Raw genomic sequence first — 26,943 nt, forward strand, 5'->3', positions numbered from 1 at the left:
GACTCCTGTAGCATGGTGGAAAGATATCACTTCAGCCACAGAATTACTTAGGTGGCTTTATGCAAGCCATTTTATCTTGCTTTTCATCAATATTCAGATATTATGAAGGGGTTGCTGTTAGGAAGTCCATGTATGAGTTCATGTAAGTGAGGGTGTTTACCTGAAAGTGCTGTTCTGACTCTGATACATTTAAAACTGTGCGCGATATGCATTCTGTGGTCCTGAGGATTCATTCCCAAGCGATGCATAAACTCAAGACGGCCCTGCATAAAGAGGCCTCCATTGTGCAACATTAATCTATGGCCGACCTTAAAGTTTAGAATATTTCACACCAGGGCGATTAGGAACACCCACAGTTTTGTTCGATGCATGTTTTAAGAGTGTTTTGTTACATGTTCCTTTCGCTTCCCAATGCTGATAAATATTGCACTCAAAATAGCCACCTAACTGGAGAGAAAATATTCTTTCCAGCATGCCGTGTATGGATTATGGGGGGAAACTGCAGTTGTCCTAGTTGTAAGGGATGTCTAATTACCGTGGTGAACAAACAGCCCCGTATATTCAACAGAAGTTCAGCTTTCCCCCTGCAACAATGAAAGCAAGATGTGCTGTTCCTGGGAGAAGGAAGAAGAGCTGCAGAGTAACCTGAGGCCATTTTTCTGACTGTAGCCAGGCAGTTTTGCTTCAGGGTACTGCTTTTGTTATATCCCTTTGCGCCCTCTGAGAATGAAAGCATACAGCAAAGCTTCCAAGAGAGAACTACCTGTTTGAGCGAGATTCGGTAGCTGAAGGAAGTTTCTATTGATGGATAGGAAAAGGAGCCGCTCCGTCATCACTAAAACAATGTCTGCTCAATGGACCCGCTGTGATTGCTGAAGGCTTCTCTCCTCTATCCTAGTTTAGCAACAAAAGGTTACACGAGGAGTCCTAGAGTCGAACCTCAGGTGGGTGCCTTGCACACGCTTTCAGATGAATGGTCTGCTCTCTCCACCCTTGTACCAAAGGAAATTGCCAGCAAAGGAAATCCCTGTTCATGTTAAATCCTGCTGAGAAGCAAATAGTTGTTTGGGGATTTAAGCCTCATTACATTCTGTTTGAAAAACACGGCTCACCTTGATGACCAAAGAATTAATCCATGCTATGGTTGACTCATCCACCCCCACCCCCAATTTCCCCCCCATTCAATTCACAGACAAATTGGGGACAGGTTCAGTAATTGGGGTGGTGCAAACTAGGAATCAGCAAATGCATCAGTTTGGGTTTCCCTCAATTTCTCCTTTTCCCAATCCACATTTCTGCATCAGCTGGTGATTATTTTATTTTTTAAGAAAACAGTCCTCGCTAAAATTAAACGTACATTTTTGACAGCTTTTTAGTGCACATTGCTCCTATATAGACATCTTTGTTAGTATACACCTTTTGCAAGAAAGCATTTTTATTTATTTATTTTTTAAATTTTTTATTGGAATTTTATATATAACAGAGCATAACCCCCCCCATCCCCAGTACACAAATCCACCCTCATTAAACATGAACATAAAATACATTGAGCATAACATACAACAATACAAACAACCATATAAAAGTCTTCCTTTATCCTGTATCTGTCTTCCTTATTTACTTCTTATAAACTGTTTCCTTTATGAATAATTATTAAGATTTTTCTAGTTATAACTTAAATATCCACAAAGTCTCCTGCAGACATTAATCAAAACAAGTCCAGGTATGTATTTTAGGGCACTGTTTTGTGAAGTATTCTCTGCATTTCCCCCATGCTTTTTGAAACTCTTGTCTAGTGTTATTTTTACCAGCTCCTTACACACACACACACACACACACACACACACACTTGAAAAATTCAGAGAAGGATGAATTTCAAAGAATGCATCACTTTGGATTCTGCACTGTCCTGGGAAGTGCCGATTAGGTTGGTTCTCATCAAAATGAACTGAACCAAAATTCTCCCCCCATCCCTACTGCAAACAAGGATGGATTGCAGCCTACCTACCGTGCTAGCATCCTTTCCCTACTGCTGCTTGGCAGTCCCCGCCCCCCTGGTGCTCTTTCCAGGCAGGAAGCTCACTCCGGTGCCTCTCCGGAAAGCAACTCAGAGTGAAAACAGAAGCAGGAAGCAATACTAATAATACTAAGCAGTGGTGCCCAACACCAGTGGGGAGAGTGACAGCACTTGCAGCAACAGCAGCAAAAAGAGTGAAGAAACACACACCGAGGGATTTGGGGAAGCATTCCACACCACCCCAGCTCTCTGAAATGTAAGCTTTGGAAAACTCAGGAGAATTCTGTTTAATAATAATAATAATAATAATAATAATACTGTGACATATTAGCTTTCACTGCATAGGGCAAGGGGGTGATATTCTACAATTCACAGAACAGTACTTTCTCATTCCTTAGTCTTTTTGCCTGGTTCTCTCTATTATTACGTGAACAGCTACAGCTGGCGATTGCTGCCAAGGTACGCACTCTGCATAAGGAGCTCCAAATCTCGAAAGCTTGACCTTTGCCGCTGACACGGCCAAGACGTCGTTGTGGCTGCTTTTCAGTCTCTGCAACTGGAAGAGTTGTGACAGTGTGTTGGGAAGTCACATGATATCTGTCGTAAATGTACAGCGACGGAATGAAGGTGATGTTTTACTGCAGTACTTAACACTTGGCACTAAGTAGGAGTTGATTAGGCAGGAAATAGACAATGAATTAATTTGAGCAAATTACAAGGGGATTAGTAGTGGATGTAGTTTTATGTCACAAGTGGAACATGATAGAGATGCTTACCCAGGAACGGGAGTGAAACAGGCCTGCTTCCGTGTGTTTATATAGCTTTTATTGTACTTCTTGTCCTTCTGAGAGCAAAAAAGTAAAAGAAAATAGAAATTACTCTGGATTTTTAGATAGGCTCTATGATTAAAGAGTGATCTACTCAAGGGCAGACCACTTTGTTGTCGGTTAGGGCAAATTCTCAAACCTCAGTCATTTCAGGACAGCTTCTTGTATAGATGCCCAGAGAAGTGATTGGTACTTGCCGATGACTGAAAAGGGGAAGAAAGTACTGAAGTCAGGGAGAACTTCTTGATGCTTAAATAAAATGGAAGACTGGAACACAACACACTAATTCTGTTATGAAGAACACAAATGCATGCGAGCATACAGAGAACTTATGCATGATTCAGACCTGCCTTGTGTACGCAGCGTCCATTTTTAAATTGCACCTCATCTAGCTGATAAATCTAGTTTGTCATTTGTTTCTGGTTCGTTTAACCTCAGCAGTTTTGTTTTTTGTTTTGCACATTGCTACTAGTAATTAAGCATCCAAGAGCTCAGTTGCTAGATCAAAGCCAAGCAAACAGCTTGGTTCCTTTGCAGGTTTTTGCTGCTCCCTCAAAAGAATCTGGTTCCTCAAATTTCCTACCAGGGAAGCAAGATTTAACTATCAAATGGTTAAGTTCTAGACATGCGACAAGTTAGGGTCTTTTCAGATGGGAGGTTTCCTCGACACCCACAAGTTGCAAGTGAATTCTGCAAATCCTGGTGTGGATAGCAGCTAATCATGCTGGCCTTAGATATTAAGGAAAAACTTACAATTGCGAATCTATTCAGCACCGGAGCTCCTCCTCCTCCATCGCACACAGAGGTTGTTGGTGATAAAATGATGCCCTCTTTGGGACTCTCCTTCCTGAAGCCACTGCTTCCTGTTACCCAGGATGAACTCAAGACATTTTCGCACTTGAGGTGAACCACAAAAGGTGTCTTCCTCCCCACCATGGGAAAAGGAGTGAGTGAAGATTTGCATCAGGAATATGTGGGGAAGAATGTTATACACCAGGAAGCTAAAAACCTGAATATATGAACAATATATCTATCTATCATCTATCTATCTATATCTATCTATATCTATCTATCTATCTATCTATCTATCTATCTATCTATATCTATCATCTATCTATCTATATATCAGAAGAGTACAGCAATTTTCTTTTTTATGATCGGTGAAAAATTCCTCTCATTCTCATCTTCATCTGCTAATGCACAGCAGTCTTGTCTTTGGGGCAAATCCAGTCATCCCATCTGTGGAAAAATGGGTAGTCTCCTCCTCCAGGTCTTTTCTACCTCTTCTCTAGGTATCTGATAACTGGACTGAATAAACAGGGGCATCCCTGAGGACAGTCAGAACTCTTGGTTTCTCAGCCCCCCTTTTTTTTGCATAGCCAGGAAGTGACCTTGTATGTTCGCTTGGAATAACACCGAATGACAAAGCACAGGAAACGCTCAGGACCGCTGGGGACCTCTAAGCTGAAGTTGCTTTTACTGAAGCTTTTCTCCCACTTCAGAAGTAACGAACAATCCTGTGACAGAGTGTAATTTTTGTTTGAAAGGAGAAGCATTAAACGGCCCATGGAAGTGTGGCTCAGCATATTTCATATAAATCTTGCAAGGGGAAGGATGGGGTTTTCCTTTGGGGGGGGCTTAGAAGCAAATTTGCCGCTTATCTGCAAGGGAGGGGGAGAAACTGGCTTTAGAATGGCTCACAGAGCAAGCAGCAGAAATTTATCTTAGCTAAAGAGCTGGAACGCAGCCCAGGAGGATGCAATGCTTATTGTGCTAAAATAGGTGTGCTATCCTGAGGGCTTCTTGTCAATGGCTTTGGCAGCTCGAGAGACTGGCACCAACAGTGTCTTAAGCTGCTTGCCAGGCACAGATTCCCAGAAGCAAATTTGCTTGTGGGCTGAGTCTTGTTCCACATGCGTGGTACAGATCAGCTCTCCTCTTCAGGAGCATAGGCTGGAAAGGAGTCGGAGCAGGGCCTAAGCCAAACCTAAGCACAGCTTCTTGCCCCAAGCCAAACACAGTCCCAACAGCCATGATTTATTGGGGTTCCTCTTTTTTTGCGGGCACTGCAGTAAAAATAGGATGTTTCAGGCCCACAGAGGGCACTATATATATCCTGTGTTCAGCTTAAAAGGTAAAGGGACCCCTGACCATAAGGTCCAGTTGTGACCGACTCTGGGGTTGCGGCGCTCATCTCGCTTTATTGGCCGAGGGAGCCGGCGTTTGTCCGCAGACAGCTTCCAGGTCATGTGGCCAGCATGACTAAGCCACTTCTGGCGAACCAGAGCAGTGCACGGAAACGCCATTTACCTTCCCGCCGGAGCGGTACCTATTTATCTACTTGCACTTTGACGTGCTTTCAAACTGCTAGGTTGGCAGGAGCTAGGACTGAGCAATGGGAGCTCACCCCGTCACGGGGATTCGAACCGCCAACCTTCTGATTGGCAAGTCCTAGGCTCTGTGGTTTAACCCACAGCGTCACCCGTGTCCCCCTGTGTTCAGCTTGGTGGGCCATAAATAGGTGATTTGGGCTGTGTCTTTTGAACTTTTTTTGGGGGGGGGAGTTGCTTTGAGTTTACCTTATTAAGAAAAGTATTTCTTAGTAGGTGAAAATAGGTGCGGTGCTTTCAATAGTGCGTCATCGTTATAGCAATTTTTGTTTTTTCATTTCCTGCTGCTGTTTTAGAGTAAGGCTGCAAGGGGTATTTTAAATGGTTCATTTAGAGCTTTATCTTTGCAGCTAACTGCCTTGAGGTTTCTGGAGGAAGGATGGGATAGCAGGTGCCAAGAAAAGCCTCTGCCTAAGACCGTGATAATTTCTGCCAGTCAGAGTAAGCAATACCAGTCGGAGTAAGCAAAACAAAATGCTTGACCTGGCATGAGGCAGTTTGCGCAAATTGCCCTTGTAAACATTCAGACTTCACTGAGAACCGGGGCACAAAATCAGCTAAGGGTATACATCCCAAAGGTGGCTTTGATGTGACTTGCCTGCAATGAATGGTGCTGTTTTCAGGTGATAGGCGGACCTGTTGCCATTGACAGCCTGGTGGTTTGACAGAGATTATCAAGGAAGCACACTTCTTGCTGAAAGCAGCGTCTTTGATATTGTGCTAAGAGAAATTCACAATCTGTGGTCAGAATAAATTATGTGCAGTGGTTATGTGCATGTGCATAATTAGTACCTCCAAGACAAATGATTATGAGAGCCAAGGAGCTGTGTGAGAGCGAAAGGGATTTGCTGAGAAAACAAATAGATCATCTGCCTGTTCAGTCCAAATATATTCCCTCTAAAGCAGGGGCAGCTAAATTGTGGTGTTGTTGGACTCCAGCACAGCCAACGGCCATAAGGCAAATACTAGCTTCATAAGAGGAATTTTCCTCTTGATCAAAGGAGGGGAAGAAAATACGACCTTTAAAGCCCAATATGGCCTTGGCCCAGTATACCTGAAGGAGCGTCTCCACCCTCATCATTCTGCCTGGACACTGAGGTCCAGCTCCGAGGGTCTTCTGCTGGTTCCCTCCCTGCGAGAAGCAAAGTTACAGGGAACTAGGCAGAGGGCCTTCTCAGTAGTGGTGCCCTCCTCGTGGATCACCCTCCCGTCAGATGTCAAGGAAATAGACAACCATCTGACTTTTAGAAGACATCTGAAGGCAGCCTTGTTTAGGGAAGTCTTTAAGGATTGAAGTTTTTATTACATTTTCAGATATTTTGTAAGCCACCCAGAGTGGCTGGGGAAACACAGCCAGATGGGCGGGGCAATAATAATAATAATAATAATAATAATAATAATAATAATAAATTTCCTTCCAAATCTGCTTTGATCCAGATAATCAGCACACACACACACCCCATCTGATGCCAGCTGCATTTTTTTTTCAATGTGCAAGTTAAATGGACGAGACCTTTGATATAATGTCTAATTTGGCTCTCAGATATGTTTATCTCTTGAGTTGTCCAGCTTCTTGCCAGTTTGTGGCTCCAGAACCACAACTACAGCCTCAGTCCCCTCTCCTGCGCTGCCCCAACCTTCTGCCTAGTTAGGGGGCTTGGTCAGCTTCACCCGCCATTTCTCATTGGCAGATGCCTTCCTACCAGATCTCAAGCAGCCTGCAAAAGCACTGGCCTCCTTTTGCACCAGGTCCGGGGAAGAGTCTACAGCCACAGGAGCATGTGGTGCCTTTTTGTCAGGCTCAGTGCTTTCCGCAAAGTTCATGTTTGGCGATCGGCGCATTCACGCTTCGCATGGTATGGCTGTGCAGTTGCCATGGTGATGTTGATGTTGTCTGTGGATAATGCACAGAATTAAAAGTGCTGCTCTCTCATTGTAAAGCCTCAATAATCTTGCGTCTGTTCAGTTTCAAACAGCCCGTGTTAACAGGGGAGTTTAATTTAGCATGTTAATAAAACCTTGCCAAAGCCATCAGGCCTCTCATCTCCCATAAAGAATACCTGTCATTCCCCCCCCTCTTTTTCTTTTTTTAGACATAATAATGTCCACAAAGAGCCATTTCTGAAATACCTGTGTTAAGAGGCGAGCTCTTGATTCTTCTGCTCCTTAGCAAAGTGGTTACCAGAGCAATGCTGGATAGATGCACTTTTAGAACCACAGAAACACAAAATCTCAAGGCATCTTGAGAGAGAGGCATTTCCCTTTCCTTTGTTTAATTCGGGAAGTGCTCAGTCTCATGAATGAGAGTTCTGTGCTTTGAACATGCAGCAGAAGTATCCTAGAAGCAAACTCCCCTGTCATTTCCTCCATTCAAGGGCCATTGGCCTTTTCTGATATCTGATCATTTTAGACAAGCCTTTATGCAGGGAACTTGCCGGATAGCCAGAGGACTACGGATGCACTTCGTGCAAGGCAGTCTGGAGTTAGCCTTAACATCTGTTAAGATAAGAACCAATTAATCAAGATTGATACTAGGCAACGTGGACTAATTTAAACTCGTTTGTTAATGCAACTGAAACAGAGAGCACGAGAAGGAGCGCTCATCGGTGAAATTAAGAGCAAAATGGTTACCTATTATGTAAGATGGGGAACGGCATCATTTACAGTGATGTTGACAAAATGTGTATATGCAAGCATGCGTTACATGGAGTTTCGCATGCAAGCATTATTGCACTTGTGGTTGTATACAAGGCACCGGAAGAACTCCGGAGGAAAAGAATGGTGAAAATGCAAGGAATTAAAGCACCACAGCTCATCCTCTCTTTATGAATAAAAGTAAGGCCTTGTGAATGACATTATGGGCCTTTTTGGATTTATTGTTCCTGGCTTAATAAGCTAAAATAGATAGATAGATAGATAGATAGATAGATAGATAGATAGATAGATCCCCCCCAGAAAAGCAGACAAAACAGAAGGAATAATAAGGGACCCCCCCGCGCCCCAAATATAGATAGAAAACTGCAATGTACAATAAAGTTGTACAGAGAAAGTAACTTGGTTTTTGGAATTAAAGTGTCATTCAAACTAGCTTCGCGGCAGTTGGAGTCCTTGGGCCATTCCTAATTTTCTCTAGCCAAGGTGCGAACACCTTTGCGTAGGGTAAAGGCATTGCCACCCCTGTCAATGCCCCACTAGTCTATACACAAACAGAAACGAATCTGACATAAATGAAGCTGTGCTGATGTGAACAGCTGGGGAGGGGAAGAACTGGGAAATATGTTGGGTGTTGGGAACAACTTCACTGAGCTCTATGGCGGTCATGTGAATGCACTCCAAGACGATAACCTTGTCTTTCATTTCCATTCATTTTAATGAATGGGGGGTGCAGGGGAGGGGGAAAGATTCAGTGGTGTCTGGCCACTTTTCTCCATTCCCCCCAAGATTTCTGGGCTCGCTGCGTGGAGAGCGAACATACGTTTCGTTTACGTATGCCTCTGAAGTAACGGCTTGTAACATTAAAGAGTCTTTCTGTCTACCTTGTGAGTGTCATGTTAACTCTGGTGTGGAGCTTCGTGATTGCCTTTGATGTGCCTTGATCTTCTTTCTCTTGCTTTCCATCCTGAACTATGTTTTATTCAAGTGAAGTGGAAGTTATTGACTCCTTCTGTAGTTTTGTTGCCAAGGCACCCCATGGAGAACATAAAAAATTATTTGGCCTCTGTGGATAAGTTTCATGTGTCACCCCGATGTAAAAATATCGTTGGTTTTCGTTGGCTCCTTGGACCCTTAGGCTGAAGGTGATATTTAGATTTGTGATAATATTATAGGGTGGTGGGAAAAAGATAAATTCTAAGGCCATTGTTTGAAGTCATTGCAAAGCCTTCTAAACTCTTCTCCTGCACCCTCAAGTGTACTTTTGGGAAAGGACGTCATCTGTTTTGGGTTGTGTTGATTGGAGGGTCATAGCTTTGACGCAGAGCAGCTACTTTGCACGCAGAGGGTCGCAGTTTTGAATCCAGGCATCTCCAGGTAGCGTTGGGAGAGAAGCCTTGTCTGAAGTCCTGGAGAGCCATAGCCAATCAGTGCAGATGATCCTGAGCAAGATGCACCAATGGTGTCACTCAGTATAAGGCGGCTTCCTACGTTCGTAACACATAAGAGGAAAGTGAGGCCACACTAACTACCCCCTCCATCTCACAACACCTGTCCACCCTCATCCCCACCAACTGCATGTTCATAGTTCCATGTCTGAAGGCTTCCCCTTGACAAACATTAGTGTGGGGAAGGGCGTTAGTGATGTACACATGACACTGAGGCTAGCTAGCTAGGCTCTCCTCACATGTCATTCAGCATGTCAACTGAATGACAGAGAGCTTCTGCCTTTAACACCGGGGGCTGACGTGCCCTTTTCTGTGGCTGTTTTTAGAATTCATTGCAGCAGGGCCGGCCCAGCCATTATGCAAGGTGAGAGCACTGCCTCAGGCGGCAGAAGCCCCCAGGTTAGCACTCCCGTGGGTGTCCCGCCTCTGCCGCCAGCAGTGAAGAAGCAACACTTCCTTTTCCGCCATTTTGGGGTGAGATCATGTCCATTTGGGGTAGGATTTCTCCAGTGCTATTTTTCTAGAAAAAGGGGTGCCGGAACTCACCATGAATGCTTCCCTTGTTCTCTTATCCCACTGGAGGGGTGCTGGAACTGAGTTCCTGTGAGTTCCAGCTGAAAAACAAAGCCCTGGATTTTGCCCCCAAATGGTGTGTTCTGACTCGAAATTGGTTCTGATGGCAGTGACGCTTCTTTGCCAGCTGCAGATGTGGCAGGGCATGCAGCAGTGGCAGAGTGTGTGGCAACAGGTATGATGGCAGCAGGGCAGGGCTACACTTCCCATTTTGCTTCAAGAGGTGAAACGGGGCATGCCTTCCCTTTCTTGCATTCTTTACAAAAAGGGATACGCTTCGTTGTTGTTGAGAATGTAAGCATCCCATTTATGAAGCACACTTTATGCTGACACTCAGAGCTCGTTCTAGTTGGTCCTAGCAGGCAGAGACAGGGAGGGTTAAGGTGGTTCACAACAGATGCTTCTTCTTAGAATAAACCTAGTTTTATTTGAAGATTGCCCCTCGGTTTAAGGAATATGAATTAAGCAGAACATGACATGGTGCCAGGATTAAAGTACCAAGTGCGGCTTCAAATCAAACCGTCTGCTTATCTCCCTTCTCGTCATCAATCTGCTAACTTCTTATATTTCTCAGCTTTATTTGTCCTCTCAAGATTCTGAAGCATCACAGTACATGAGAGCTTTAGATTTCTATGGAATATTTAAGTGCTTCATCTCTGCGGCTTGCTAACTTCTTCACAATAGTCTTTGATTCAGAGATGAACAGAATGTGGTTGCAGTCCTGAGTCTTACAGGACTGGAAGCTGTTGATGTTTTTGAAAGCCAGCAGGCAAGCCAGGCTGAGAGACACAGCTATGAAGAGGTTTTCCTTGCAAAGTAAAGTGAAACTTGGGAGAAGGAGGGAGAGAGAAATTTTGTAGGAAGGCAACATGAAGGTGAGTCACCTGAATAATTTTATATTGCAAGTCTCTTTGAGACTTTATATTTCATAAACAAAAGTGACTAATAAGCCCTAATAACAATATTTTAAACAGACTTCATGCTGTCCTTATAGGCAGTCAAGAGATCCCATCATAACACATCAGTGTGTAATTAGCATTAAAAATCTAAAGCTGCTAAACAGATTACTGGAAGGCGTAGGGATCAGTTTAGACAAAGCAGTTACACTGAGGCAGGGAACTGAGATGGCTGGCAAAGTACTCAGAGTTTAGGCTTAGATAGAAGTTTCAGGGACTCATGAAGAGGTAGGGTTTACAAGCCCCCCAAATTATTCTCCCCCTCAGGTTAAAATCTAAGCCAGAGAAGAACCTGCCTAGTCTCACCAAGCCCAGCCCTCAATACCCCTTTCCCTTGCCTGGCACATGGTGGAGGCAGAAAAGAAACTGCATGCACAGAGGGAGAAGAATGAAAGAGGCCTGTCATATTCATCCCTCTTTGTCTCCTGGTTGTTCTGTGTTAGGGCAAAAGGCTCCCCAAAAACTATGGGAGATGCAGTTCTCCTGTGAGTTGATTGCCATTTTCGTAATTTTATATAATCTTACTATTGTAGAAGTTTCATAATACAGCACTGCACTGCACATTAGAACATTTAAATAGATTTAAATAAGCCTTTTCTTAACTTGAAGAAGCTTCTGTAGAAATCTGTCAATGCATTTTGAGCGGGAGTAATTTTTTATCAGCCTATATCTATGTTTTCTTTGAAAGCTCAAATAGCATGTTTGCTAAGGGCAAATACAATTATTTTAGGATATACTGCAAACTTTGCTTATGTGCCAGAAAGGAAGAAAAAGAACATGAAAGTGACATTTTCTGAATTACCCACCAAATGAGTAGTTAAATACAATCTTGGTGTAGCAAATAGAATCTTCTGAGATGACGTACATTACAGTGTGAGAGTTTCTTTAGGCATTTTGTAAGTGATATTGGAAAGATTATCTTTCCTAAGTGCTGATAATGCATGGTAGGTTTATGTCTTTATTACTTGCTGACAATGTCTTATTATTACTACATAAATTTGCTTTTACTCCTAATTAAACTTTCAAAAAGTAGTTAGGCTTGTCCTTTCGGAAGATGAAACATTTGTGTGTACGCAGTGTCTCACAGAGTGATGCACGTGCAAAAATAATTATCGAAAGGAAACATCTATTGATAAAGTGCCATATGGCCTTGGCACAACTCTAGATGATCTTACAAAGACTTGTGTGTTTGTCAGGGGAAAACGTCTATCCTTAAACATAGCATTTGTCCTTGTTCTGCATGCTGACACATGACAGTCGGTGTGGCGCAACAAAGTGTTGGACTGGGACTCTAGGAAAGGCAGGTTCAAACCCCTATGGAGGCAAGATGCTCACAGGGTACCCTTTCACCAGTCACACACACACCAACAAAGGTTTGATGTGAGGACCAAACAGGGAGGGGAGAGAATCTTTGGAGAAAAGGTATGATATAGATCAGGTACACCACCTTGCCCCCATGACAGTGAGTGCCCGGGGTGTGCTGACGTCACCGTGGGGTGAATAAATGTGACGTTAGCCTGCCCCTGGCATGCTGACATCGCTCACACGTCTCGGAAGCGTGCTGATATGTGCATACCCCACGGCATGTGTGTGATGCAGAGTAGAATTTTTTTGGGTGGAGGGCCGGCCCCTTCACTGGAAATTTGTGGGTGCCCAGGCCCCCATGGCTCCGCATAGATGGTGCCTATGATAGAATAAACAACTTAACAAACAACACATGGTTTGTAAAGGAACAATTCAAATGACAAGGAACTGTCACATAGAGCAGTTGGACTATTCAGGACAGACAAAAGAAAGTACAGTGGTACCTCTGGTTATGTACTTAATTTGTTCCGGAGGTCCATTCTTAACCTGAAACTGTTCTTAACTTGAAGCACCACTTTAGCTAAAGGGGCCTCCCACTGCTGCTATGCCACTGCTACATGATTTCTGTTCTCATTCTGAAGCAAAGTTCTTAACCCGAGGTAATATTTTTGGGTTAGTGGAGTCTGTAACCTGAAGCGTATGTAACCTGAAGCGTATGTAACCCGAGATACCACTGTACTTCTACAAGCAGCCCGTAGTTAAAACATTCCTACAAGAAGTAGTGATGGTGCCAACCTGGGTGGTTTTAAAAGGACATTAGGCAAATTCATGGAGGGCAAGGCTATTAATGGCTACTAGATGCAATGGATATGTTCTCCCTCCCCTGTTGGATGCAGAAGAGTATGCTGGATTCGATGAGCCACTGGCCTGATGCAGCAGGTTCTTCTTACGTTCTTAAGAAACTTGAGCATGAGAGCAACCTTCTGTCTGCTCTCTATCATTAGAATATCTGTATTTTGTATTTGATCTTTATTTCCGAGCGGCACCTGAACTCGAGTCCCCCAGCAGTGAAACATTGCCGCTTTCCTCAAGTCAATGTGTTAATGAAGCCTGCATTCAAGCCCTTCCGGGTGCCACAGAAATTGAAGCAGAAGTAATAGTCTTGCTGAATCCGTCAAGTTCAGACAAGTTTGATATATTCCTTCCTAATGAATTCTTTCACTTAGTTGTGCTCATTATCAGTTTCAGAAATAATCAGATGGTATTCACACTGGGGGTATAATTCCTTTGCAGAGTGGTCCAAACTCAGAATGTGACTCCTCATCACAAAAAAAGATAGTGTAGAATTGGTGGTGGAGGTGGAAATACAGAAAAGAGCAAACAAAATAACCAGAAGGCTGCAATAACAATGTTACTAGGGGAAGAATTCTGCATCCTCCTGTTCCGATGGTTCCATCAATGCAAATATTTCTGCTTCTCAGACCAAACTATCCCCCCTCCTTCCCCAGCGCTGTTCTGGGGTTCTGCTGAACCCCACAGTGGATTTGGAGTAAGTGCAACGAGGAGGTAAAGGCCCCATTGCACTAGTTTTATGGTGTAGTAACGGGTACAAAAGGGTGGCGCTGTGGTCTAAACCACTGAGCCTCTTGGGCTTGCTGATCAAAAGGTCAGTGGTTCGAACCTCTGCGACAGGGTGAGCTCCCGTTGCTCAGTCCCAGCTCCTGCCAACCTAGCAGTTCGAAAGCATGCCAAAAAGTGCAAGTAGATAAATAGGTACCGCTCCGGCGGGGAGGTAAATGGCGTTTCCATGCGCTGCTCTTGTTTCGGTGTTCCATTGCGCCAGAAGCGGTTTAGTGATGCTGGCCACATGACCTGGAAAAACTGTCTGCGGACAAACGCCGACTCCCTTGGCCTGAAAAGCGAGATGAGCGCCACAACACCAGAGTCGTCTGCGACTGGACTTAACTGCCAGGGGTCCTTTACCTTTACCTTTTAATGAGTGCAAAAATGCATATTGTTATAATAATAATAATAATAATAATAAATTTTATTTATATCCCGCCCTCCCCAGCCGAAGCCGGGCTCAGGGCGGCTAACAACAATCAAATAATCAAAAAATCAAATAATCACACAATCTAAAAATATTTCATTATAAAAATTAATTAAATCAAATTGATGGCAACCAATTAAGCAAAGTTCTGTGCAGGTTGCCAGAGGAGGGAGTCAGGCTGCGCCCTGATCAAAGGCCTGGCGGAACAACTCTGTCTTGCAGGCCCTGCGGAAAGATGTCAAATCCCGCAGGGCCCTAGTCTCTTGTGACAGAGCATTCCACCAGATTGGAGCCACAGCCGAGAAGGCCCTGGCTCTAGTTGAGGCCAGCCTAACCTCTCTGAGGCCTGGGACCTTGAGGATGTTATTATTTGCAGACCGTAGGTTTCTCTGTGGGGCATACCAGGAGAGGTGGTCCCGTAGGTACAAGGGTCCTAGGCCGTATAGGGCTTTAAAGGTTAAAACCAGCACCTTAAACCTGATCCTGTACTCCACCGGGAGCCAGTGCAGCTGGTATAGTACCGGATGAATGTGATCTCGCAGCGAAGACCCCATAAGGAGTCTCGCCGCGGCATTCTGCACCCGCTGGAGTTTCTGGGTCAGTCTCAAGGGCAGCCCCACGTAGAGCGAGTTACAATAATCCAGTCTGGAGGTGACCGTCGCATGGATCACAGTGGCTAGGTCAGGGCGAGAGAGATAAGGGGCCAACTGCTTAGCTTGGCGGAGATGAAAAAATGCCGCCTTTGTTATAGCTGTAATCTGCGCCTCCATAGAAAGGGAGGTATCGAAGATTACCCCAAACTCTTAACGGACGGTGCTGGCACTAATTGCACCCCCGCAAGAGATGGGAGTTGCCCCTCCAATCCCATATCGTCCCGCCCCAGCCAGAGGACCTCTGTCTTCGAAGGATTTAACTTCAACCGGCTCCCACGTAACCATCCAGCCACAGCTTCCAGACATCTGGTCAGTGTGTCTGGGGCCGAGTCAGGATGGCCATCCATCAACAGATAGAGTTGGGTGTCATCAGCATACTGATGGCAACCCAGCCCAAAACTCCGGACAAGCTGGGCGAGGTTATAGGTTTCTGATGAGAATTTTCACCAGGTGGGAAAGTGATTCACTACCTGCATTTGCATGTTATATGTCACTTAAAGGGAACAGACTCCTGCCAGAAGGGTAGCCTAACCCCTGTGATTTCAGACGACCTTTCTTCCAGCTCTTTGGATTTGAGAGATTCTATGCCGGCCTGGGATGTTTTCGCACTTTAATGAGAGCAGCCCTTTGTGATACATGGAGCCAGCTTTGCAATAACCATATTTACACCAAACCCTGGTTTCCCAAAGGTGGAATATTTCCCCTCTAAGAGTTTATTTTGATGGGCATGTTATATGTGAAGACATTTTGTTGCAAGTAGATTTACATGGTTCAGTGCTTGGTTTTGCTTCTAGATGCTCTGCTGGGAGTTTTACTCGTATGCCAGGTCTTGTTTTTAGGCTTGTTGGCTGTCAGAATAATAGCAGCGGTAGTATATTAAGAAATATATCCTAGTTCATCTTCATTTCCCTTTAATATTGGCAGTTTGGGCCAGAGCCAAAGCCTGTTGAAGTTATTGCTTTCTGATTTGGCCTTACAGGACACAGAGGCCCAGAACTTCTGATCTCTATTATTGTCTCTTTTTTAACTGATGACTCCGGGTGAGCCATTTATTTTTATGTTATCATTCATATTTAGTTTCGGTACCCTGATTCTAAACACGTTGGCTTGGATCCTAGTTAAATTAAACTCAAGTTGACAAAAGGAAAGTTTTTTTTCCCCAGCCACCTGTGCTCCCAGAAAGCCTCTTGGGGTTGGGGAGAGTTGCTCCAAATTGTTCATAGCTTCTGCATCAACTTCTCGCCTCCCCCCTTTGTGATAAATGGCAGGGAGAAGGGAAAAGCTATGTTTAAACACACCAGACACATACAGCCCTGCTGCATTATGGGGTGCCCCTTTTTTGAAATGTAGTATGACTGAAATGTGTTAGTAGTTTTTGCAATTATTTGAGGATGTTTGTGTGTGTGGGGGGGGAGAGTTTGTCAATTTGTCCATAAAGTGGGCTATCAGCATTAAAACTCCTGTATTGCTTTTAAGGTCCGTATAGTTAAAGCTATGGTTTTCCCAGTAGTGATGTATGGAAGTGAGAGCTGGACCATAAAGAAGGCTGATCGCCGAAGAATTGATGGTTTTGAATTATGATGCTGGAGGAGACTCTTGAGAGTCCCATGGACTGCAAGAAGATCAAACCTATCCATTCTGAAGGAAATCAGCCCTGAGTGCTCACTGGAAGGACAGATCGTGAAGCTGAGGCTCCAATACTTTGGCCACCTCATGAGAAGAGAAGACTCCCTGGAAAAGACCCTGATGTTGGGGAAGATGGAGGGCACAAAGAGAAGAGGATGACAGAGGATGAGATGGTTGGACAGTGTTCTCGAAGCTACCAGCATGAGTTTGACCAAACTGCAGGAGGCAGTGGAAAACAGGAATGCCTGGTGTGCTCTGGTCCATGGGGTCACGAAGAGTCGGACTAAATGACTAAACAACAATAAATTGCCTTTTTTTTTTGCTTCCTAAGAGATCTCACCAGAGTGGTGGAGGAGTTCGAGTGTCGGGCTAGGAGTTGGGAGCCCAAGGTTCAAATCCCAGCTTGTCCATGAAACTCACTGTGTGACCTTGAACCAGTCACTGCCTCTCAGCCTAGCCTACCTCACAAGGCTGTCGTGGTTTGAATGAGGAGGTGGAAAATAAGCATGCACACCATCTTGAGCGCTTTGGAGAAAACGTAGGATGACGATAATGACAACGACAACAAACAGACTGTGGCACTTGATGGGTTGCTTGTCGTAGAACTTTTTAGCAGGCATGACTTCCATTTCCTGCCTCTTGTTTGGTGGCGCCCATGCAGATTAGTTTCACAAGCTTTTGAAACCTTTCACTGGAAAGGGACAGACTTCCCTAGCTGCTTAGGTGGTTAAGGAAGAACAAAACTGAGACGATCACCAATAACCTGGCTTTCAAAAACAGCACAGAAGGCCTTGTCAAAACAGCTTTTAGAAACATTTAGAGCCAACAGATGGACTTCAATATGTAACTTCCAGAAGAGTGGCTACGTATTCCATGTTGTTCCATATACTCTTAAGCAGTCAACATTCCTTGGTTTTTGCAGGTTCCTCGTCCTGCCTTTTCAGTCCAAATCTTCAAGAATTTTTGCATTCCGGGTCTAGGATCTTGCTCTTTTTCAGGGCAATTAATGGCTGCCATAAGGGGCTTACCATTTTCCGTAGCCTGCTGAAATAAATCAATTGTATTGGCAGGGCCATTATCAGATGTGAAAAGCGAGTCTCACGAGCAGATTATTCTTCTAAAAACAGCTTTCCCTGGATATTCCATCCTATTCTAGTTCAATCTCTTAGCACTCTCAAACTCTGAAATCATAAGAAGAGAAAACACAATGCCAAGTACCTTTTGAGACAGATACTGTAAAATTAACTTTGGGTTTATGATCGCTACTTCAGGAGGTCTCTTCAAAACCATAGACAATGCTGCTTTAAAATTGGAGATGCAAATATAAAAGACTAAACTGGCAGAAAATAAAGACACAGGTGTACAATTGCTGTTCTTATAGTCCTCACTATACAAGGCTTTATAACTGTGCTTTTACAGAACCTTCAATAATTCAATTCCTGCCATATCTGTTTTACAGTCCTCCAACAAGGGTGTGTCAGAAAAAGAGAGAGAGAGAGAGAGAGAGACAGAGACAGACAGACAGACAGACAGACAGACAGACAGACAGAGTTTCTGCAGGTGCATTCATTTGGGAACCCACTCATTCTTCTGTTCTATGATCTGAAAATCATACTGTTTTTAGCTCCTTGTGCTACAACCCATAGTTTGGAGGAGGAGGTACAGGGGAATGTAGCGACGATACATTTTTTTTCCAGAGTAGGAGCAATAATGTCATCTGCCACAGTGTTTGGGTAACTGATAGACTTTGCTTCTTCTGACAAGCTGATGAGACTTCCAAGTTTGTTTGCGACAGACTAGCATAGAGGAAGTTGGAGAAGGAGGAAAAAACAATTAAGTAGTGGGTGGGTGCTTCTTTCCTTTTCTTTGATGGAGTTCCAACTTCATGCAAGTAGTTTAAATAGTAACACTTCTTCACAAGATCGTTTGCATTTCCGGATAAAGGCTTAAGCTTGGAATTTCTGCTGGCTGAATATATTTTGTTAAAGCTAATGTTCTTTGTAAGTTAGGCCGAAGTTAGCAACATCAAGTTCAACGGAGCAATTCTGTGCAGCGAGGCGAGGGAGCAAGAGTAATCGGTAAGACTTGAGCCTGCAGGCTGGAGACACCGGGCTAGTTACAGATATTATTGTGTTCAAAACCATTGTCTTAATATTTGGCAGCTGCAAGGTGTGAAATGCAAAGTTCAGGGCCCTTGGGATTTGATGCCCTTGCTTCACCTTAAAGTCACATTACGCATTTCACTTGTAGCTTACTTTGTATATAGTGAATTGCCCTTGTTTGATCTGGTTTGAAAATCTGTGTTTATGAGGGTCATTCCTTTCACCTGAAAACATTTTTTTAGGGTGGGGTATAGTTTTCTTTCTAAGGGGCTCTTAGAATATTGTTTTGGATATATTCCTAAAGGATAGAACTTGTCTTCTTCCTCCTCTTCTTCTTCTTTCTTGGCGATCACTTGTAGCCGAGTAAGATTGTCTTCCATAAACACGGTTTTAACAATGAGTCCATAAGTGACTGTGGAGGCCAATTCTGGATCCACACGTCGTTCCACAGTGGGGACATTGGTTTTCGGGCGGGAATTGATCACGATGTGGATTGGCCAAGTGTGCCTTCCTCTTAGCACGTTTCTCCCTTGCGTCCTGAATTCAAGTGTCTTCAAAGCCCATGACACCTTTGGTAAAGGTTGTTCTCCAATTGGAGCACTCACAGGCCAGTGTTTCCCATTTGTCGGTGTTTATACTACATTTTTTTTAGATTTGCCTTGAGACAGTCTTTAAACCTCTTTTGATGAGCACCAGCATGATGCTTTCTATTTTTAAGTTCAGAATAGAGTAGTTGCTTTTTAAGACGATAATCAGGCATCCGCACAACATCCAACAAAGTTGACGTTGAAGAATCATTGCTTCAACACTGAGTTTATGTTCAACCCCCCCCCCAACATCTTATGTGTTTCCTTGCTCCTGCTGCACAACTGTCAGAACCTGCTTGATCTGCATTTGTGTGGTGAGCCACTGAACTCCAGGTGGCAGCCTCCTCAGTGAATAACGTCCCAGCCTTGAACTGACTCCCCTCATCCAGGCTGGCGATTGGATCCTTCTGGGCAGAGAGGAGCCAGAGCTCAGTGGAAGAATCATCTGCAAGGCATGCAAAAGGTTCCAGCTTCAGTGTCTTAACATCTCCAGATAGCGCTAGCAGAGATCCCTGTCTGAAACCCTGGAGTGCCACTGCCAATCAGTGCTGGGAGTACTGAGCTAGATGGACAAATGGTCTGTCTTGAGATGAAACAGCTTCCCACCTTCCTCTTTTGGCTGAGGGTGTCCCAAGCAACAATATCTTCTCGAGCTTTGCATCCTTAATTACTCTTTGGTCCTGCTTTTCTTTCTTGACCCTGCCGACTCATTCCTCCATCTCTAATCCAGCTCTTTCATCCTGACTTGCATGGCACCTGTCTCAACTCAGACTCCTATCCATGGCCTCACATCGACAGCATCATTAGCTGCCACTGATGCGAATGAGGAAACAGCGTAGGTCCGCTGTAGCACAGTTTGTCATGGCAGTGTCAGCAGTCTTGGCTTGAGCACTGCATCACGTCCTGTTGTTAAGCGTTCCAGGAATGTGCACCCCCTGATTCAAGTGCTTACCAAAGGCTTGAAGGTGCTCAGAAAGTGCCTTCCCTCTGCCCCGCTCTCTTCCCTGACCCTAAAGCTTAAAACAGGCATAGGCAAACTCGGCACTCCAGATGTTTTGGGACTACAACTCCCATCATCCGCAGCTAACAGGACCAGTGGTCAGGGATGATGGGAGTTGTAGTCCCAAAACATCTGGAGGGCCAAGTTTGCCTATGCCTGGCCTGAAAGCTTTCCTTTGCGGGTGTGGGTGTGTGTGGATAGAGATGGGAAGGAAGCAGCAGCAGTGTCCAAGTGGATCTTTGTTTCCCGCTGGGGGTGCGACTACCAGTACAAGAATCCCCAGTGACAAAATGCTACAAACCATGGGAAAAGTTGCTCTCCAGGGGTCATGGGAGCACCTGCCTCAACCCCTGGTAAGTTACTGGGTCTTGGGCAGGGGATACGGGAGATTGAGGCAGGCGAGATCTTGCAACTGAATCACACTAAAATCAAGGGAACTTATTCCCTGAGCTGGGGAGAGTTAACCACAAAGGTTGGGAAACTGTGTACTTCCTCCACACCTATGCCATCAGCCTGGGGATTTGTTAACTGAACTGATGCTCAGCGTGTTAGAGACAGCGTTGCTTACCTAATGAAGAGTTGTTGAGGATGCATATGTTTTCGTAAGCAGTGAACTGATTTTCTGTAAAGAAAATTCCTTTGGTGTTTTGATGTGCAGAATTCTTGCCTCTGGTGAGAACAGTTCCACCCCCCTCCTCCGCCCCAAATTTCCTCTCATGCCTTCAGGGCATTTAGAAATAGCCTGTCTTAGGGAATTCTTTGCATGGGCTGGGAGGAGGAGGAGGAGGAGGAGGAGGAGGAGGAGGAAGGCAGCAGCGTAGCTAATCTGCATGCCTTTGTATATCCCCACAGGGGCACAGGTCACATAGTTTCTGACGAAGTTCTGTGTAGCTGGCACAGTTTGTCAGAACAGAAGCTTTTGAGTGTGTTTCCCGATCACTGCCCTAGATAAGACAGTCCAACAGATTTTTGATGCTGTCGTTTCGAAGCGAAACTGACTGGAGCTCTCCTTTCCGTTTATATTTCCACCAGTCATTTTGAGCTTTCTCCAACAGTGGAATCTTAAAGAGCTTAGATTATATGGTGCATCTTTCTTAACGTGGGGTTAATTGTACCGAAGTCAGCCCGGTGCATGGGAAATGAGAGAAGCATTAACGGAGGCTGCAGGCTGCATTTAGTACACAGCAAATGTATGATGAGAATTGCGAGTGCAGTGCTTCCGCAGATGTGCTGCATTCCTTTAAATCATGGGTAAGCAAACTAAGGCCTGGGGGCCGGATCTGGCCCAATTGCCTTCTAAATCCGGCCCGTGGATGGTCTGGGAATCAGCATGTTTTTACATGAGTAGAATGTGTCCTTTTATTTAAAATGCATCTCTGGGTTATTTGTGGGGCATAGGAATTTGTTCTTTTTTTCTTCCTCCCCCCCCCAAAAAAAAATATAGTCCGGCCCCCCACAAGGTCTGAGGGACAGTGGACCGGCCCCCTCCTGAAAAGGTTTTCTGACTCCTGCTTTACATGGATATACAAACATACGGCTGCAGCCCCATATCATGTCAACTCAGAGAAGTAGGTCTTATTCAATTCAATGGGGCTTACTCCCAGGTTAGTGGGATTAGGATTCTAGCCATAGGAACCTCCTTTATATCTATGTTGACAGTCTGTCCTTCTAGATCACAACTGCCAACTCCTGTCTTTGCTAGCCTGGTGCCCTTGGGATGTTTTGGACCATAACACTCATCAATTTCAGCCAGCAGTGTCCTGCCTGGGTTGGATGGGAGTTGTCGTCTAAAGAAATATGGAGGGCACTGGCTTGTCAAATGCTGATCTCTGCATCAGCTGCTTGTTTTAACTGAGGATTGAACATGGAAGCTTTTGCAAACAAGGCATGTGGTTTGCCACTAAGCTGTGGCGTCCCATGTAGTCACTACCTGATACTCTTTAATCTAACACGAGATACCCTATAAAAAATCAGATATGCAGCATCTCAGGAAAAAAACACCTAATTTTTCAGTGTATGGTTTTTGTTTTGCTATTTTTAGTTGTTGTTTTTCAGAAAAAGCATTGTTTTGTCATTCTAATACTTGCCCCTCACAGTTTCAGTCAATCCACTCTACTGAGTTGTCTATAATATTATGCCCAGTTACAAAGACAGTGGAACCTCATGACCATATGCAGAATCGCCGTTGGAGTGAACAGGTTCACATCCCGCATGATAGGCAGGTGATAACTCCATTCAGGTGGTCAGCATAGGATTGCACCAAAAAGTGCATAGGGCCTGAGTGGGAAAAGAAAGAGCAGGTGTTCAGAATGCCTTGAGAGAGCAGAAATTATTGGTGAAATCGATTCTAATGGAATTCCAAGGGGGGGGGGACATATGGAGTGCAGTTGATAATTTGTGGGAAGAAGTTGAGACTCTGGGCACAATCTATTGCCTTCCAGAAAAGATTGCACTCTTTTTAATATGACTGCTTTAGAACTGATATGCTGCATGTGTCCTGTACCTTTAGCCTTTCCAGGTCTAGAAGACAGTGAATGGAGGTTATTACGAGTGTTTGGCGATGTGGTTTCTAGCTAAGAAGCTTGCCTTGTGCGGTCTTTGCAGCTACAGTGGTCTTGTCTGTAATTATAAATGTTGGGTGTGTGAAAGCAGCTGATCAATACTTCAGTCAGGTGATTAGTGTTTAGTGATTTCCAGACGCAAGTGCCCAAATTTATCTGACATGGTGTGCCTGAAAGTGGAGAAAGTGGTCGGAAATAGAGCAATTTAGCCAACGAGGTAATGAATTTATGGATTGGTCTTGCAACTTAAAATGTAAACTTAGTTCAGTTGCAATAGAGTGGTGCTTATTGTTTACATCTCCCTTGAAATGAAATCCCTATTGATCAAATGTGATCTAAAATGTAAAAAGAGAGAGAGAAAGAAAATGGGGCTAGAAGAAGCACAACAGTTGGGTGTGTAGAAGAAGAGTTTGGATTTGATATCCCAGTTTATCACTACCCTAGGGAGTCTCAAAGCGGCTAACAATCTCCTTTCCCTCCCCCCCCCACAACAAACACCCTGTGAGGTGAGTGAGGCTGAGAGACTGTGTGTGACTGGCCCAAGGTCACCCAGCAGCTGCATGTGGAGGAGCGGAGACGCAAACCCGGTTCCCCAGATTACAAGTCTACCACTCTTAACCACTACACCCGTTAGTGAGAAGCTCGATGAGGCTGGAACTTTGCACATCCCCTGAGATACGGTGTTGTGTATGATGGGTGAGACATTTTCAGAAGATCCAGAAAATTGTGACTCCAGCCTGGCTTCCCAGCCATGCACTACAAGCACTGTCATTAACATTTTAACTTGTTTGGACCGTCTATGAAATATGGACTGGGCATCCAGATTCCAGTCTGCCAGTTGGCCATACCTGATGCCTTTAAAAGAATACCTTTAAATACCTTGTGCCTTTAGAAAATACCCTTGAGCTGTACAGAAAAGTCAGGAAAGAAATGCAGCTGCGAATGAACTAAATATTATTGCCCCTGCCGAAAGACACACTTCTGATTGCAAAGAGATCTTATATCAGAAATCTGGAATAAAACAGGAATGCTCTCTTACCCCAACACTCTTGCCATTTATACCGCACGCAATATGACTTCCAAACTGAAGTTTAATTATTCTACACATCTGCGCTTTATTTGGTGGAATCCAGCTAGACCAATTGAAGTCAGTGGATTTAATTTGTCAGGGCTGATTTGTCATTGATTTCAGTAAGTCTGTTCTGAGTATGACTCCCTTGCTCTGGTTACTTGATCCCTGATTTCTTTTATAGGTCTTTAAAAAAACTGTAGTGTTCAGACAGGGCTTTGGCACATAAATGCACACCCCAGTTTATTAACATGCTGTTGATGTTTTTATTGAAGTTATAATTGTAATACTGTGTTCTGGTGCCTCAATTTATAAATATTTAAATAACTAAGTAAGTGATTTGATTTAAAGTTCTTAGCTTTTAAACACACCACGAAATGTATTACTTCGGACTGTGCGGCAGTGGCTTTTTATAAGGCTTATTGCATTTTCATATGAGTAGCTCAAATTGCCTTGGAGGTCCCCTCGTGCTTATGTGGATGATTATTGATTTTATATTCACAGCATAAATTGATTGAAGCGACAAAGGTTGAAAGTGTCACCGAACCCTTTCCAGAGTATTTTTTCCCAGTCCCAGTTCATTCCCTTTCCTAATCTATTTTAACATAGGTGCATTTATGTGGTTAGGAAGCAGATAAAACTTTTCTGTTTTGGCACCACAACTTTGGAATGCCTACCGCAAGCAGACATTGTGACACTGGCATTGCCATCTTCTCTTCAGCATCGGGTTAAGAAGACACTCTCATTTTCTCAGGCATTTCAGAAAGAATTTCAGCCCTAACGGATTTTGCTCTTTGGTTTTTACCTTGCCGTTCGTTTTGTTTGCTGCGTTTGTTTAAATACATTGTGCTTCTATGTTGTGTGAATTATCTCACTTTTGCACGTTACCCTGGAATCTCCTGGTGGAGATGTGGTTGAGAAATGTGCTAATTTAAGTTAATATTTAATAAATCCATGGGCTCCCATTGAAAACACAGCAGCTTCCCATGACAGCTAACAACGTTTAAATCTATATAATATACAGGCTACTTAATCACTTAATGATGGCAATAAAGCAGCAGCAACAAGCAAATCCTTTTGTACATTTGATTCTTGTCAATCTGACACTTCCACTCATGTCAGTATAATTCCCAGATCTGAGGCTAGTTCCTATTGGATCCTGTTGCTAAAAGCAAAACTGAACAAAGAGTCTTTTAGAGTTTCCCCTGAACACTACCAAGGAGGGGACTGATCCTGTATTTTGGTGGAGAGAGTGCCATATCCCAAGGCAGAGGTGTGCTAGCCTTCTTGAACCTGGTGACATGATATTGTTGGACCAGGACTTCCATCATTCCTGACCATTGAAATTGGTGAAATGTGGGGCTTTAAAGCCTTATCAGTGAAAATAGACAGGATGGAATCTACACACGTGTAAAAAATGCTGTGAAAACACTTTTTAATAATAATAATAATAATAATAATAATAATAATAATAATAATAATAATTAATAATAATAATTTGAAAAATACATGGAATTTGGCATAGCTCACTTTTGCCATCTAGTGTCACATTTGTGTATTGCGCTTTACAACACATTTAAAACGTTTTATTTGCAACTGTATAGCTGAGTCTTCAGACAGAGCTTGGATACACTTACTAATCTTCCCAACCTGTGCACTAGACAATAAAAAGAAAGAAAGGCAATCATTTTGCACAGGAAGCAGGTGTTTTTCATTTCAGAGCAATAGATATTCTCATCTCTCCTTCACTGGTCATAAGATGCAAGTTATATGGCAGAAATTGTTCTTGGCATCCGTCTGTCTTGAGAAACAATGGGAATGTGTCTCTGGGAGTTAAGTCAAATTGCTGTATTAGCAGCACTGAAGTGACCTCTCCAGGTACGCGAGCCTGGGCAATGTGTATAGAGGTCCTGTCCACCCCCTCAAGAAAGACTCCCTCTCAGCCTCGCTGATGTGGTCCACAAGAAGCAAAGCAATACATTTGACACCCGTTTGGTTGCCGCAGTTGCCGGAAGGAGGCATACAAGATGTCAACCAACCATCTTAGGGACTCTATTCCAGATTTGTGTAGGGTTTACTCCTTAGCCTTTCTTCTCCTGAAGTCATCCCACAAGGCAACAGAAGTTTAGGATCAGAGTTTTCCTTCTCCTAGATGGGCTACCTTGCCAGGTTGATGAGCCCCATCTGCCCCTCACTTCCCTCTACAGCACGTACAGAAACTGCCTTCTTGATCGTTGGACCCATTCTTGGCGTTGTCCACTCGGTCCACCAGAGTCTGTATTTACATGCAGGGGAAGTCCCTAACTCACCGAGGGTTTGAGACCCACTGGCTACCCTCACTGGGCAGAAATCACACCACTGAAACCTCCCTTCCAAATAATAGATAAAGGCTGTTTTGTGAGCACTGGCTCTGTTGTAGACCATCTCGATGTTGGGAATTCCATTCCACCTTTGCTGCAGATATGTGGGATTGTTACATGTCACATGTCTGTTTACATTCCAGCACAGATTGCTGGAGTCCTGTGAGCGGAACATCCGCTCTGTATTGCTTTTGTTTTTCTCTCTCTCTGAGAAGAAAGACAGGGAGAGAAGCCGTGCTGGTCCCGTGGGTTATCCATGAGGCGAGGTCCGAGTCCAGTCCGAGGTCGAGGGTGCAGTATAGAGGCAGTCTGTCAAAGCTGAAGCTGGGTCCAAGGCAGGGAGTCGGGTGAGGTCAGGAGCTCCGGCAGGACAGGGTGCAGGCAGGAACTGGCTACCAACAATGTTGCTCCTGCAACTTGGGACTAGAGCTGGCTGGCTTTTATCTGCCCTGAGGCATAGGGCGGCCCCAGTCCACAGGTGACTGGCCTCTCCTGGCCTGGAGGCGACCACTCCTCCTGTGGGAATTTGGTTCCCTCCGCCTCTCTGCCCTGAGCCTCTGCAGCTCAGGAGAGGCTGGAGGGTTACCGGACCCAGAGGCAACCTCAGCTTCCCCTGACGGGGCTGAGAGTGGAGCACCTGCAGGCAATGGGTCCTCCATCACCTCAGGAGCCAGAGCAGATTCAGCTGGTGCCTACACCTGAGGGTCCAGCACAGGTGAGGACCCTTCAGGCTCAAGCCCCAGCCCCGGCTCAGCTGGTTCTGGAGG

At 44.4% G+C, this 26,943-nt stretch overlaps 1 protein-coding gene across 5 annotated transcripts in view; it reads left to right on the top strand.

Moving 5' to 3' along the window:
• The window catches only part of FHIT (fragile histidine triad diadenosine triphosphatase), a 1,036,588-nt gene that overhangs the window by 339,130 nt on the left and 670,515 nt on the right, over positions 1–26,943 (top strand). The window contains exon 1 of one of the 5 annotated variants that reach the window (XM_080995949.1): positions 2,205–2,273. The exons of the other annotated variants lie outside the window; for them this stretch is intronic. The gene's annotated coding sequence lies outside the window, so the exon portion shown is untranslated. Of the gene's footprint in view, positions 1–2,204; positions 2,274–26,943 lie in introns of those variants that run through there. 5 annotated transcript variants of the gene reach the window in all.

Source organism: Podarcis pityusensis (genome assembly GCF_964106645.2).
Source record: "Podarcis pityusensis genome assembly, chromosome: 2".
In the NCBI taxonomy this organism is placed as follows: Eukaryota; Metazoa; Chordata; class Lepidosauria; order Squamata; family Lacertidae; genus Podarcis; species Podarcis pityusensis.